At 44.4% G+C, this 14,234-nt stretch overlaps 1 protein-coding gene across 13 annotated transcripts in view; it reads left to right on the top strand.

The window, feature by feature from the left end:
- Window positions 1-14,234, top strand: part of zmiz1a (zinc finger, MIZ-type containing 1a) — a 375,723-nt gene that overhangs the window by 285,166 nt on the left and 76,323 nt on the right. Inside the window, exon 1 of one of the 13 annotated variants that reach the window (XM_067972515.1) lies at window positions 778-954. The exons of the other annotated variants lie outside the window; for them this stretch is intronic. The gene's annotated coding sequence lies outside the window, so the exon portion shown is untranslated. Of the gene's footprint in view, window positions 1-777; window positions 955-14,234 lie in introns of those variants that run through there. 13 annotated transcript variants of the gene reach the window in all.

The following is a 14,234-nucleotide window of genomic DNA, read 5'->3' as shown; positions in this document are numbered from 1 at the left end:
TGCGATATCTGAACCACTTTTAAAAAAATTGTGAGAAAACTAAGCCAATCTGGATTTTTTTTTTGGTGTGACACACACTGCATCTTGGAGTTGATATTTAATTCAGTATTTTTAAATTTTTCATTTTTAAAAACCATTTCTTTCTTTCAGTCCAGCTGCCTCCAGCTCCTTAATTTACATGCACCCTTCTAAGAGTTAAATTTGGGGGTTGGAGGGTGTCTGTACTTTAAGTGCTGGAGTACCCTGTGTGCTTTTTTCTGCTTGTTGGTTTTAGTTCTGTTTACTTGAGTTTCCTGCCTCTTTAGTCACAGATTCACCTCATGTAACTTCATCCAGTGAGAATAATCAGCAAAGTTAAACCTAGCATCTGCATCTTCAATAATGGCGGCCTTTTTGTGTGTGTGTGTGTGTGGAGGTTGTTTCTGTGAAGGAAGTGGTGTGTACCACAGGATGCAGTGTCAGGAAAGGCTGCCACAACTGAACTGTAGTCAGCTTGCAATTCCTCTCCTTTTCAGAGCACCACTGGGCTCTTTTCTCTCTCTCTCTCTCTCTCTGATAATATTCAGTGTTGTAGAGATTTTCAGAGCAGTTGACGAGGCTGCTTAAACCCCTCCTCCCACCCCCACAATCCAGGCAACAACAAAAAAAAAACTGCTTCCAACTCTGCACATCAGAAAGCCACCAGCATTGCCTAAATGCAGAGCCTTCTCTGTACCCTAATTAGCATGACTAGTTTGATGGATTTAGACAACAGCACTCTGAAGGGGGAACCACGGCGCTAGGTTTTTTCTAAATACCCAGGCTTTTCCTGCTTTTGATGCCTCAATAATTTACTGCGCGCACTTGTGGCCGTCTGCTGTCGAATTAATCGATCAGCTTTTGCGACTTTGGCTGCAATCCAAGAGAGTGTCTGTTTGTTCTGCGAAGTGCACCACCCCTGCAAGAGTTTGAAATGTAAGCTGCCTGGATTTTTTTTTTCTCTCTCTCTCTTCCTCTCCCCTTCTGGCAAAGTGCTGTGACTGCTTGTGTGATGTGTGCATGGGGAGAGAGAGAGAAATGGATCACTAGAAAACAGGAAGATCATCAATAACAGCATTACACCAGTGAGACTAACAGATAAGTGACTGCTTTTTGTGTGTGTGTTTCTTCCTTCACCCTCATTAGTACCTGACTACTATCCTTGATCTCATTTTGAACCAGCCTAGAGAATCCCTTATCTTTAAGTGCAGCAAGATTTATGCTGGGCTGTGTGTGCCTATGTGCTGCAATAAATGTCTGTGAAGTTTATTTGACTCTAGCTGAAAAGGTCTTGATAGACTTCATTCCCCCTCCATTGTCTCAGGAGTGTTGTAGCCTGAGTACAAATAGCCTGTTGGCAACTACGGCATGGTTCCATTAGTGGGCTCCATCTGTGATTGGTTTTGCCTGGAAACCAGGAGGCTGGGGATGAATAATTGATGTGTATTGTGCAGTAGCTGGACATGCAGAGAGCAGGGTGCCCTGAGAGGGCTGGAAAATAGCTGCTGGCTGGCTGTCACTGAGATTAAGGCAGCCCTTGGCTGCCTTTGTTCTGCAGTACTTGATTCCTGGTTGGAAGTGGGCACAGACATATGTGGCCTTTTAGTGCACTGAAGAGAACAAAAAAGGGGGGAAGGGACAAGGCAGGCACCAATGTGGCCACCTTTTTGGCTGGTAAGTTGGTTCCGCATTGGTTGGAAGGGAAGGAGGGACAAGCGAGTTCTCAAGCCTTCACTTAAAAAAAAAAGCAGGATTCTGGGTAAGATTATGTTCTAGGTATGTTGTCAAATGGAACAGGCAGCAGAGAGGATAAACACCTGACTCCAACTGGAAAGTGGGACATATTTGCATACAGTGGCTGTTCATTGTGCTGCCTCAAGGCAGAGATTTGGGGGAGGGGGAAGGAGGATAAAAGGGGCCCTGCTAATTTATACGGCACTTTTTATATTTGTTAAAGGGTCCCACAGGACTGGTGCTCAACCAGACACTCACGCCCCACCACGCTCTCCTGTTTATTTTACCTGATCCAAACCGGGCCCACCAATTCCATTGCTAAAAGCAAGGGAAGCTGGTTCCTGGATTTTCACTCCTAAACAGCAGCTCACAAGACCCAGGAAAGTCTCCATCTCTCTTGGTGGCGAGACAATGGAGGCCAGTTTTTGATCGTCCCAGGTGCCGCCAATGGCGGAAGAAGCACATGTTTGCCTTTAGCTGCACTTTTCTAACATAAGAGCGCCTGTAGAGACTTGGTTATTGGGCGAGATGGGAGGTGGGATCTTTGTGCGTTGCACGAACTATGCAAGTGTGAGTTACTCTCACATGGAGTCCTTACGGATGGGTTGACATGGCTGATTAATGAGTGGTACAAGGAACACAGAAAATGCTAGAAATGCACAGCAGGTCAGTCAGCATCTGAAAAGAGGAAATACTAATGTTTTGTAGAGCTTTTGTCTATTGCCTATTGGTTGCAATTCCTAGCGGGGGTTGAAAGGCCTTTTGAAGTGGAGGGTAGTTGCTGGTTTCATTTCAGGCCTACGTAAACCATGGGGAGGAGATGCCCTGATGCTGGTGTGTGGGCAGTTCAGCATGGTCGATACCATTTCTGCCCGAGCTCTAAAGATGTACAGGCCATGTGCAGTGTCCAAAGCAGGGGCAAAGTTGAAGACTGGATGTGGTGCTTAGGACCGTATTATACTGATTGTATAGTTTTGATTGAGTTTGGTTACAATGTACGTTCAAAGTTTCTATCTCCAGTTTTGCTGCCTTTGGGGCTTTTGAGTTGAACAGAGAAGTGGCAATGTTCATTTGTCATCCAGCACTGTTCGTCTTTTGCTTTGTATTATTTGTTTTACATTTTAAAGGATGTTTTAAGTGTTCCCCTGAGTGCTTTGCGCCTTCACGTTGATCTTGGACCATTGGCTCCCATGACGTGGGCCTTACGCAGTTGGCTGCCACTCCAAAATAAACCTGGAATTTTTACGGCGGCTCTTTTTTTACTGGATTCTCTTTTGTTTTAATGGGTTCTCGTAAAGTACGCAGCACTGACGAGGCTTCCGTTCATTGCTCACCCCTAGATGTCCTGAGAAGGTGGTGGCCACCAAATAGGAGCTGACTTTTGGGATTGTACAACTGAGTGACTCACTAAGCCACTTCATGGTGCATTAAGAGTCAAGCGCATAGTGTGGGCCAGAGCCACATGTAGGCTAAACTGGGTAGGAGTACGCACCGGGTGGGGGGTGGGGGGGTCGGAAACCAGAGGACACAGATTTAAAGTAATTGGCAAAAGAACCAGAGGGGAAATGTGGGAAAAAATTTTACGCAACGAGTTGTTATTGTCTGGAATGCACTGCCGAAAAGCATGGTGGAAGCAGATTCAATCATAACCTTCAAATACTTGAAAAGGAAACATTTGCAGGGCTATGGGGAAAGAGCAGGGGAGTGGACTAATTGGATAGCTCTTTCAAAGAGCCGGCACAGGCACAATGGGCCGAATGTCCTCCTTCTGTGCTGTATGATTCTATGAGTAGCAGGTTCCCTTCCCCAAAGGACATTAGTGTAGTTGGCCTTTTACGACAATCCGGCAGTTTTCATGGTCATATTTTTTTCTTAATGTCAACCCACAAATTACCAGATTTATTGAATTCATTTTCACAAGTTGCCATGGTGGGATTTGAACTTTGGGTTGCAAGTCCAGCACCATAGCTATTATACTAATGTCGCGATATTTCCTGAGGCCGTAAATGCATTAGCACTGAGGTGGCAGCACCACGCATTGGAGGTACCATTATCAGGCATGGCACGATACTCTCTCTGCAGTGGTTAGATGCACCCCATGATGTGACTACTCCAAGCATGCGCTTTAGCCAAAATTACACTGTCAATCTGCGCATAACAAATGATCGGGACCCCATTTTTCAACCAGCTGACAGGAAGACCGGCTGCACAGTACAGAGTGTGGCGCGAGATAACTCACTCTCCCAGCACCTGGGATACAATACCCTCTCTCCATCAAAAGAGTACTACAGTTGACTTAATTTTCCTGGATTAGGAAAAAAGAAAAAAAGAAATACTTGCGTTTATATAATGCCGTTCATGGCCTCAGGATGTCCCAAAGTGCTTTACAGCCAATGAAGTACTTTTTGAAGTGTAGTCACTGTTGTAATGTAGGAAACGTGACAGCCAATTTGCCCACAAGGTCCCACAAACAGCAGTGAGGCAATGACCAGATCATCTGTTTTAGTGATGTTGGTTGAGGGATGAATATTGGCCAGGTCAGCGGGGAGAACTCACCTGCTCTTCTCCAAAATAGTACCATGGGATCTTTTATGTCCACCTGAGAGGGCAGACGGAGCCTTGGTTTAACGTCTCATCCAAAAGACGGCACTCAGACAGTGTAGCACTCCTTCAGTACTGCACTGGAGTGTCAGCCTGGATTATGGGCTTAAGTCTCTGGAGTGGGGCTTGAACCCACAACTTTCTGACTCATGAGTGCTATCACTGACCCATGGAAGAAACAAATCAGCCAGGGTTTCGACTCCTGATCGATCCAGCTGCTAAAAATGAATGTGTGTGGACATCAGGTAAGGACGGGATTGAATGAAAATCGGAGATGCACAAAAGGCCAGAATTGGAGGAGCACTGAGTTCCCGGAGGGTAGTAGGACTGGAGGAGGTTACAGAGATAGGGAGGGCAGAGGCCATGGAGGCTTTGCCTGTAACGTCCTTTCCAGTCAAATAGCTTGGCCAACACAAACTGTCATGACCCACTTGGACGAGGTATCACTGATGCCCATGGAGGTTTACCCAGTGATAGTAAACACCTTCAGAAAAGTGGATGTATCGATTCTTGGCCTGATATCTTTAATTTGGGTGCTGGTCATGTTGAGCAACCCTGTGGACCGTGGAGTCCCAATTACTGATGCTGATTCCTTGGAAACGTTGGCAACCAGTTCCTTGCGTTTACTTTTATGAAACCAGTCCCTTAACCGATGGTACATTAGGAGACTCGTTCTTTTTGGGGTCTGCGATGGGTTTTTCAAATGTGGGGCATTTACAAAGTGGGGTGCAGGCCGCAAATCTCTCATTGGCTAAACCGTTACAATATTAAAAAAGCACCTCGAGTCTTTATGTGATCCCACCAACCCCCAGGTTCAGATTTGCGACAGACTTCTTGCCATTGTTCTTCCACCCATCACCCGCTGTGCTCGCTGACCGACATTGGCTCCCAGTCCGGCAACGCCTCGATTTTAAAATTCTCATTTCAAATCTTTCCATGGCCTCGCGCCTCCCTATCTTTGTAACCTCCTCCAGTCCGGCAACTCTCTGCTCTTCCAATTCTGGCCTCTTGCACAGACCCGATTTTAATCGCTCCACCATTGGCGGCCGTGCCTTCAGCTGCCTAGGCCCTGAGCTCTGGAATTCACTCCCTAAACCTCTCCACCTCTCCACCTCTCCTCCTTTAAGACGCTCCCTAAAACCTACCTCTTTGACCAAGCTTTTGGCCACCTGTCCGAACATCTCCTTATGTGGCTCGGTGTCAAATTTTGTTTGATAATCGCTCCTGTGAAGCGCCTTGGGAAGTTTTACTATGTTAAAGGCGCTATATAAATGCAAGTTGTTGTTGCTGTGTCTGGCTGTATCTTTTTGTTAGCAATATGTCGAAAGGGGGAAGGAGAGAGTCAGCACACTGGCATTGTTTGTTGTTAGGAGACGTGTGTGATAGTGCTACCCTAAGTGATGTGAAAACCACAGCAAGTAGGGATTTACACTGTCTGATTTGAGTGGAATTGAACCAATTTTGTTCCAGGACAAGTCTCACCTTGTAGAATCAAATGGGCTCTTTTGTTTGATTTGAGTTTTAACAAAACTTCTAAAAATGAACAATGCTGATTTACTCAAATTCTTTCCCCCACATGCTTCGCTGTCTTTGAGCATTACACATGCGGTAGTTGCAGCCTCTTACAAAGGAGGGCAGTTATTTCATTAAAGGAAAGACACCCTGCCCACAGGAATGAAAGTCACCATTTTGTAGAACCCTAGGGCCCATTGCAATCATCTGTCAACTTCAGGAACTGGAGGAAGAATAAGGCACTCGGTCTAGAGGTGTAAAGCAAGAGAAAATGATGGTGATGTACAGAAGGGTCACTTGGTCCATGTCGGGGGCAAAATGCGTGGGGGGGAGGGCAGCTGCTGATCAGGTGGAGCTGAGCTGTGATCAACTGAGATAGAGAGTAATGTGTGTGCTGGATTTTGGGAGCTGTATTCCATTTCCTTTGTTCTAAAAGGGATTGCAGATTCCATTAAGCACTGAGGGCCTATATTTCCAGCAGATAGCCTGACAAATCTCTTCCAGTAGCAGTGGAGGGTATTCTAGTGCATCTGACCAACACTCACTGTTAGAATTCTGCACTGCCAGGTCTCGCTGAAATTACAAGTGTGAAGAGAAATTGACTGCCAGAGTTAATAACAGTGAAGGTTAGAATTTTCTCCTTAAATTATGTTGTCCACATTCTGCTTGTTTGCGATCTGGAAAAAAAAAATTCACTCGTACAATGGTTTCCATTCTAACACTTAATCCTCTCTCAGTTATCTCTCCTTTTATCTGTGCTGAATTCTGCCTCTCTGAAAATTGGGTCAGGCCTGTAGAACATGTGAAATGTTTTGAAGGCTTGTGGTCGTAAAGCAAATCTTTTGAAAATAAACCGAGATCTTTGTCGTAAGCCTAATTCACGTCAGAAAAGACAAAGTAGAATTTTGTTTTGCTGATTGGAGATGGGGGGTGGTGGTGGCGGGAGCTTACAGTCTATAGTATAGCAGCAGAAAAATTGTTCCACAACTGTTCCTGGATAGCTGGGTGTTAAGTAGTTGGAAATCTCCGTACTGAGTTCATAGTCTGGATTGTGAGGTCAAGAAATTGAAGGTAGATAAGCCAAGTTATTTGGAGCATTATTGTATTTAAAATGAAGTATTTATCAGGACTTGAGTACATTGTCTAAATGGACCAAGTGCTGTAGTGAGGGAGCGCTGCATTGTCAGAGGTAAGGACATAAGAAATAGGAGCAGGAGAAGGCCATACGGCCCCTTGAGCCTGCTCCGCCATTCACTAAGATCATGGCTGATCTTCGACCTCAACTCCACTTTCCCGCCCTATCCCCATATCCCTTGATTCCCTTGGTGTCCAAAAATCTGTTGATCTCAATCTTGAATATACTCAACGACTGAGCGTCCACCGCCCTCTGGGGAAGACAATTCCAAAGATTCACACCCCTCTGAGTGAAAATTTTTTTCCTCATCTCAGTCCTAAATAGCCGACCTCTTATCTTGAGATTATGACCCCCTAGTTCTGGACTCTGCAGCCAGGGGAAACAGCCTCTCGGCATTTACCCTGTCAAGCCCTCTAAGAATTCTATATGTTTCAAAGAGATCACACCTCATTCTTCTAAACTCCAGAGAATATAGGCTCATTCTACTCAACCTCTCCTCATAGGACAACCCTCACATCCCAAGAATCAGTCCAGTGAACCATTGTTGCACCCCCCCAACCCGCTATCAGGTGAGACATCAAACCAAAGCCTGGTCCGTCTATTTATGTGGACATTAGAGATCCTGTGGACCTAATCGAAGAGGAACAGAACCCTGGCCAATATTCCTCCTTCAAACAACACCACCAAAACAGACTAACTGGTCATTCATCTGTCACTACGGTGCTTGGGATCTTGCTGTGTGCAAAATGGCTGCTGCATTTGGCAACTTAAAATAATTAATTGTATGTGAAGCGCTTTGAAAGTTTGAGAGATATAGTAACATTTGACACAAATGCAAATCATTCATTTATTGACTCATTGAAACGTGTAAAATTCTTAGCGGACTTGACAGGGTAGATGCTGAGAGGCTGTTTCCCCTGGCTGGAGAGTCTAGCGACTGCATTTACTTAACTAGATTTGAACTGCAGTCTGTCTGGTATGGGGTACTCTATGGAACGAACTTTAACCTTTCATTTTGGCTATTGAGTTAATGAAAACACAACCATAGTCTTGAGGCTGGGAGTAATATTATCTCCAACGGTTCACTCCAGGCAACAGGAACATCATTCTGGCACCTTGATGTCATTGCACTGCCATTTTGTCCTGTGCTTGCACAGTTGGATTTAAATGGTTTGAGGTATCGAGCTGTGTAAACAAGACAGGCCATGGGCTCCTCCTTAGACTCCATTACTAAAATAATTTGCTTGTATGCTTGATGTTTGGCCCATTCTTTGAAGTGGAGCTTCAAGTAATTTGGATGAGAGCAGAATCTGCGATAAAATATAATGTATTTTTTAAAAAAACATGGGCGGAGGGGACTGGGGGTGCTGGTGACCTTTTACCTTTTGGGATCTGGGATCAAACCCAGTTCAGACTGATGGGATGAAGATTTCCTCTGTCTGTTGGTTGTCTCTGTGAAATGAGTTTGAGATCTTAGCCAAGTAACTAGTGAGCATGGGTCATAGCACAAAACTGCCCCTAATTGGTAATTTCAGCCAAAGACCACAGGAAGCTGATGTGAGAAATATCGGCCTGGTGCAGTATGGGGGTGGGGAGGGCGGTGGCAGGGTGTCCTGAGGCAAATCTGACCCACAAGCTCCTTTTATTCAGCCCACTCGCTGATTGTAGTATTTGAATCCAGTCCCCTCCTGCAAAAGATTGGATATCCTTATAGTGTGAGCTGCTCATCTGAGGTTGGGGCTGAAGCATGTTATTGGGAAAGAGTAAAGGATGCCTTACTCTGCTTCTAACTGTGTGAAACCATGGATTAATTGATGCTCTGCCCCATATCCCTAGCCTTTAGAAGCACAACAGAAAGGTAGACTGGATAGCACCGTGTTTTTTTTTGTAACTCTTCAAATCTAGTCGCGCCGAACCAGTGGAACAGCAGTGAGTCTCTTATCTCATAGTCTAGGACTTATGTTGGTCTTGTTCCAACCCACTGGGTTGGAGTCCATGGGATATAAGTGCACTAATTCCTCATCCAGTCATAGTAAATGCAGAGAATATGGGAAACATTCAAAAGTTCAGAGCAGTGAGTTATTCTGACTTGAGTTTAGGGCATATTGTAAGGATAGAATGTGTTGTAATGGGGAACTACACCATGCGTGGTCCACACAAGCTGCTAAGAGGGCAGTTGGTATTGGGTAGAAAGAAGGCAAATGCTCTACTTCCTTGCTCCAATTCCTTGCACTTTCCCTTGAGAACTGCAAGATCCATGTTCACAAAGAAATACTTTTTAAATTAACAGTGTTAAAAATAGAATTCTTGCCAGTGAATGGTTCACGGCCATCCCTTCTCTCAGTAAGTAATGTGGTTCAGAAGTACGTCATTGGCCGTGAAGCACTTTGGAACGTCCTGAGGTTGTGAAAAGCACTATATAAATGCAAGTTCTTTCTAAGCAAAAAAAACACCAATGGTACCAAGTATTCATAGAAGTTCAGAAGGAGGCTGGGGAGTTTATTTTAGCTTTTAAAAGGTTTCAAAGACTTGAGAGTGTCAAAAGGCTCGCAGCATGCCTTTAGTACTCTATTTGTGTGTGAAGAAACTCGTTTTATCATACACTACATTAAAGTATGACACTGCCTGCCCTTGGAAAGAGGAAGTAGTGTTATGCAGTGCAGCTCCTGCTAACTATTCGTACAGTGCACTGACCCCAGTTTAGCGGTGATCTAGCCACAAAGACTCGGTCAACAAGTTAGCGGAATTATCACATGATCTAGAGCGGCGTAGAAATAGTAAAGTGTTGTGCAAATCGGTGGAAGTGGCTTTTATTAGACTCCTGACCAGACAGCAGTTTCTAACTCCCACGATAGTTTATGGCCAGGGAAAAGTTCTGCCATTGGTGAAGTGGTTGCAATATACCGCTCAACGAAAGGGACAAGAGGATTAAAAACTCCCAACGGGCCAACATGAGGTGGTAGTGTTCAAGCCCACTGTCATTTCCATGATATATGCATTATGCAAAACCTCAAGGATAATGTGAAAATGAGGCTGGACACCATTACGTTAGGTGGTCTCATTGAATTTCAGTTTTCCAAGACAATGAATGCTGCCCCTTTGTAATGAAATTAGAAATTGTTCTTTCATTTTTGTTGGGGGGACAGGGTGGGGGAAGTGTTGTGAGATGCAACCCTGGACGTTCACCTCTGGGTATGAATCAATCCCAGCGTGATGGTTTGGATGTCCTGAGTCTCATTCTGAGGGAAGTCTTTTACTGATCAAGGTTTATGGCGTGTACATGAGAGGCAAGGAGATCAATTCTTGTGAGACGCAATGGGGGTGTGATGTGTGTGCAAATGTCATGCAGCCCACAGCAAAGTCGTTGATGCATTTAAGGGGAAGCTAGATAAGTACATGAGAGAGAAAGGAATAGAAGGATATGTTGATAGGGTTAGATGAAATAAGGTGGGGAGAAGGATCGTGCGGAGCATAAACACCAGCACTGAGCCGAATGCCTTGTTTATATGCTGTAAATTCTATGTAATTTTCTGCCTCATTGTGTTCACTGGAAATGTGCACAGGGATTTCATCCAAATCTTCATTGCTTGTGGCCTCTTTTTGCACTTGGAATGATTCATTGGGCCTGCCCCCAATCTTACTAATATTGAATTACCTCATGGTGCAGAACCCACTTCCCAGCAACTAAAGCATAGTGAGAAGCCAGCCAATTAAATGGCGCCCAGGCACCCTAACCACCTTAAGGAAATACTCTTTGCAATGTTATTTATCCACTAGCAGGACTCCTTCGATGAGTAAGGATTTACACGCCAGCGAGGGCAACTCTGGTTACAAGCTAAAATGACATTTTGTAAGATTGGCTTTTTTTTGTCATCAACTGTTTTATTTTGGTCGTAATTGGACAAAGGAAAACCCTAGCCCCCTGGATTTAATCCACTGGTTAATGACTTCGTACGTGGCTAATAGATTTTGTAATTCAAGTCAATTCAGGAATTGTAGTCCTTGCTCTGTCTGGAGCAGTTGTTCTAGGTGCTGCCCCCCCCGTAGCCCACCTGTGTTCAGAGGTGAAAGACAGATATGGCAATGGAGCCTGTGGATTTCGTGAACCCATCGGTGTTAATTTTACTTATTAACGAATCTATTTGTCAACTTTAGCTATCATTTTAACCCTTAATTCTTTCACCACTAGACTAGAATGTGGAACCCCTTATATTGCTGTAAGGCAGGTCATTTTGATGGGAAATCTTTGAAGAGCATACAACGCTACCACTTTTCACAGAATCTGTATGGGTGAGGCAGTGTTTATATGGGTTTAATGAGCCCACTAAACATGCCAAAATAAGCCAAAAGGGAATGGGGGGGACCTCTCCTATTTTGGCAGGTTTTTAAAAGGAACATGGCAGAGGATAAGAGTTTAAATATTTCTCTCGGGGCATGTGGGGGAGAGGCTGGAACTGTTATATTCTTCATGCTGTTGAGAGGGCTGGCTGGGACGGACTGTATACGAAAACGATCAGGCACAAGCAGAAATAAGAGTGGGCAAGCATTCAAAACTCGTGGCTTCCTTGGAAACCATGCGTGAAGTCAGGGTGGGGGCAGGGAACCAAACAAAAGAGGAATCAGCTCAGATGCAGCAAGCAACAAAGTGCAGAGAGACTAACAAAAGGATGTTCCAACTTAAGCTGAGTGTAGTTGCTAAGTAGGGACAGTGTTTGTGTTATCTAAATGAATGCAATATAAATGGTGTTAAAAGGGAGAACAGCAATTCTATTAAAGTTTGCATTCTCTTCATTTTTATTCTTTTTTGTGTGTAATTATGAAGCAACTTAAGATTTTTTTTCGAATAAAATCGATTGGCATCCTATTGTGTACAGACTAAAATGGCTTTAATGATGCACCAAGACCAGTGCTGCTAGCATTGGATCGCACGCAGCCCACTGAAACCGAAAAGAAAACTTTTGCAGGACGTGCTGAGACCAGCAAGTTTACTCTTAGGTTAGTAGCCGACTGCATGAGACGGGGCATCAGGAGGTGGTGGCACGGGCACAGGTCTCAGCGCAACATGAAAGCAGCTTTACGTGTCACAAGCACTATTAGATTTGAGTATTTCCCAAACCTATTACTGACAGTAGGGAGAAACATGGGAGTTGCATTATCAATGAGGTGTAGGTTGTAAAGATTGCATTATATATATTCTGTCTTGTGTATCTATCGATTATATAATACGCTAGTGAATCTGCTGCGGCACTACTCGGCAAGTCGGAGGACACGACGGATGTTTGAGAATGATGTAGTGAGCGATAGCCAATTAAGTGGACAGTATAAAGTGCTTTTGATTGGCACAATCAGAAAAGTGTGGTAGATTTTTTAGGTTTGCAGACACATTTCAAGTGTGAGGCAAACTACCTATGCACAAGGCTTTCAGTATATTGTGGGTGAATATAATCCTAGATCTCGTCCCGTTGACACTGATATTTGCTCCTGCAATTTCTAAATTGCTCAAGGGGGTCAGCCAACATAAATTTGAGTTATCTTGTTTGTCTTGCAGTAGTAAATGAAACTCCAGGGGTGTTAAATATTTGAACTTGGGGTCTCCACAAGGAGAAGCAACAAAATACAGCGGCACTAATAGAAGACCCTTCATCATGCAACTGAGGCTGTTGTATTTTGAAGGGGAATGGTGCCACTTAAAAGTTGCATGGATAGTTTTTTTTTACAGACGTCTGTCTCTGATTTTTTTTAACGTATGGTATATTGTGCATGCTGCATCAAATGTTGCATTAGTTGCGTTGCATTCTTTACCAACGCCGTATCTGGATTACATAGAATTTTACAGCACAGCAACAGGCCATTCAGCCCAACAGGTCCATGCTGGCATTCATGCTCCATGCAAGCCTCCTCCCACCTTACTTCATCTCACCCTGTCAACATATCCTTTTATTCCTTTCTCCCTCATGTATTTATCTAGCTTCTCCTTAAATGCATCCATGCCATTCGCCTCAACCACTCCATGTGGTAGCGAGTTCCACATTCTCACTACTTTCTGAGTAGAGTTCACTTGTAGGCACCATACCTCAGGAAGGATATATTGGCCTTGGAGGGGCTGCAGTTCTTGATTCACCAGAATGATACTGGGGCTAAAAGGATTAAATTATGAGGGCAAGTTGCTTGGACTAGGCTTGTATTCCCTCGAGCATAGAAGATTAAGGGGTGATCTAATTTAAGTGTTGCAGATTATTGAAGGATTTGATAGAGTCGATACCAAGAAACTATTTCCTCTGCTTGTGGAGTCCAGAACAAGGGGGCATAACCTTAAAATTAGAGTTGGGCTGTTCAGGGGTGATGTCAGGAAGCTCTTCTTCACACAAAGGGGAGCGGAAATCTGGAGCTCTTTTCTCTCAAAAGGCTGTTGAGGCTGGGGGTCAATTGGAAATATCAAAATTGAGATTGATAGATTTTTTTTTTAGAAAAGAGTGTTAAGGGATCTGGAACCAAGGCAGGTAAATGGAGTTCATACAGATCAGCCATGGTGGAACAGGTTCGAGGGGATGAATGGCCTCCTCCTGTTCCTGTATGGCAACTCCAATACAGCCTGCCTGAAAAAACTCACTAATCAGACAATCAATGCTTCGTTACAACAGTCTATCATGTTCTTTTCTCAACTGCACCGTAGGCACTTGGGCACTGATAGTGTGCTGCCACTCCTGCGGCTGACGGCACACTATAATATAAAGAACTCCGATACCCAGGACGCAGGTCTTGACGGCTCCCAGGGGTGGAGTTGGCAACAATGTCTGGCTCTTCCTTTCGACTGGAGGCAAACAGATCACGTGAAGAGGGGAAGGGCAGCACTGTGTGATTCCAGGGCATTGCGGCAGTGTAATAGTGCCTTAGATTACCTACCCCATCGTTCCACTACTCAGGAAGATGTGATTAGACTTTCATGTAAGTCTTGTATAGGAGTGTTAAGGTTCAGCACTGCAAAGCACTGTACTGGTATGAATTCCCTGTTTTTCTCACAATTGTGGAAATGTGAGCACAGAAGGAGGCTGGTACATGTGGCTTTTTTACAATGAAAGAAAGAAGACGACTTGCATTTATGTAGCGCCTTTCATGACCTCAGGACATCCCAAAGCGCTTTCCAGCCATTGAAGTACTTTTTGAAGTGCGGTTACTGTTGTAGTGTAGAAAACACGGCAGCCAGTTTGCAAACAGCAAGATCCCACAAACAACA

Source organism: Heptranchias perlo, chromosome 36 (assembly GCF_035084215.1).
Source record: "Heptranchias perlo isolate sHepPer1 chromosome 36, sHepPer1.hap1, whole genome shotgun sequence".
NCBI lineage: Eukaryota > Metazoa > Chordata > Chondrichthyes > Hexanchiformes > Hexanchidae > Heptranchias > Heptranchias perlo.
The sequence above is the reverse complement of the archived record's forward strand: the minus strand, read 5'-3'. Positions and strand labels throughout refer to the sequence as shown.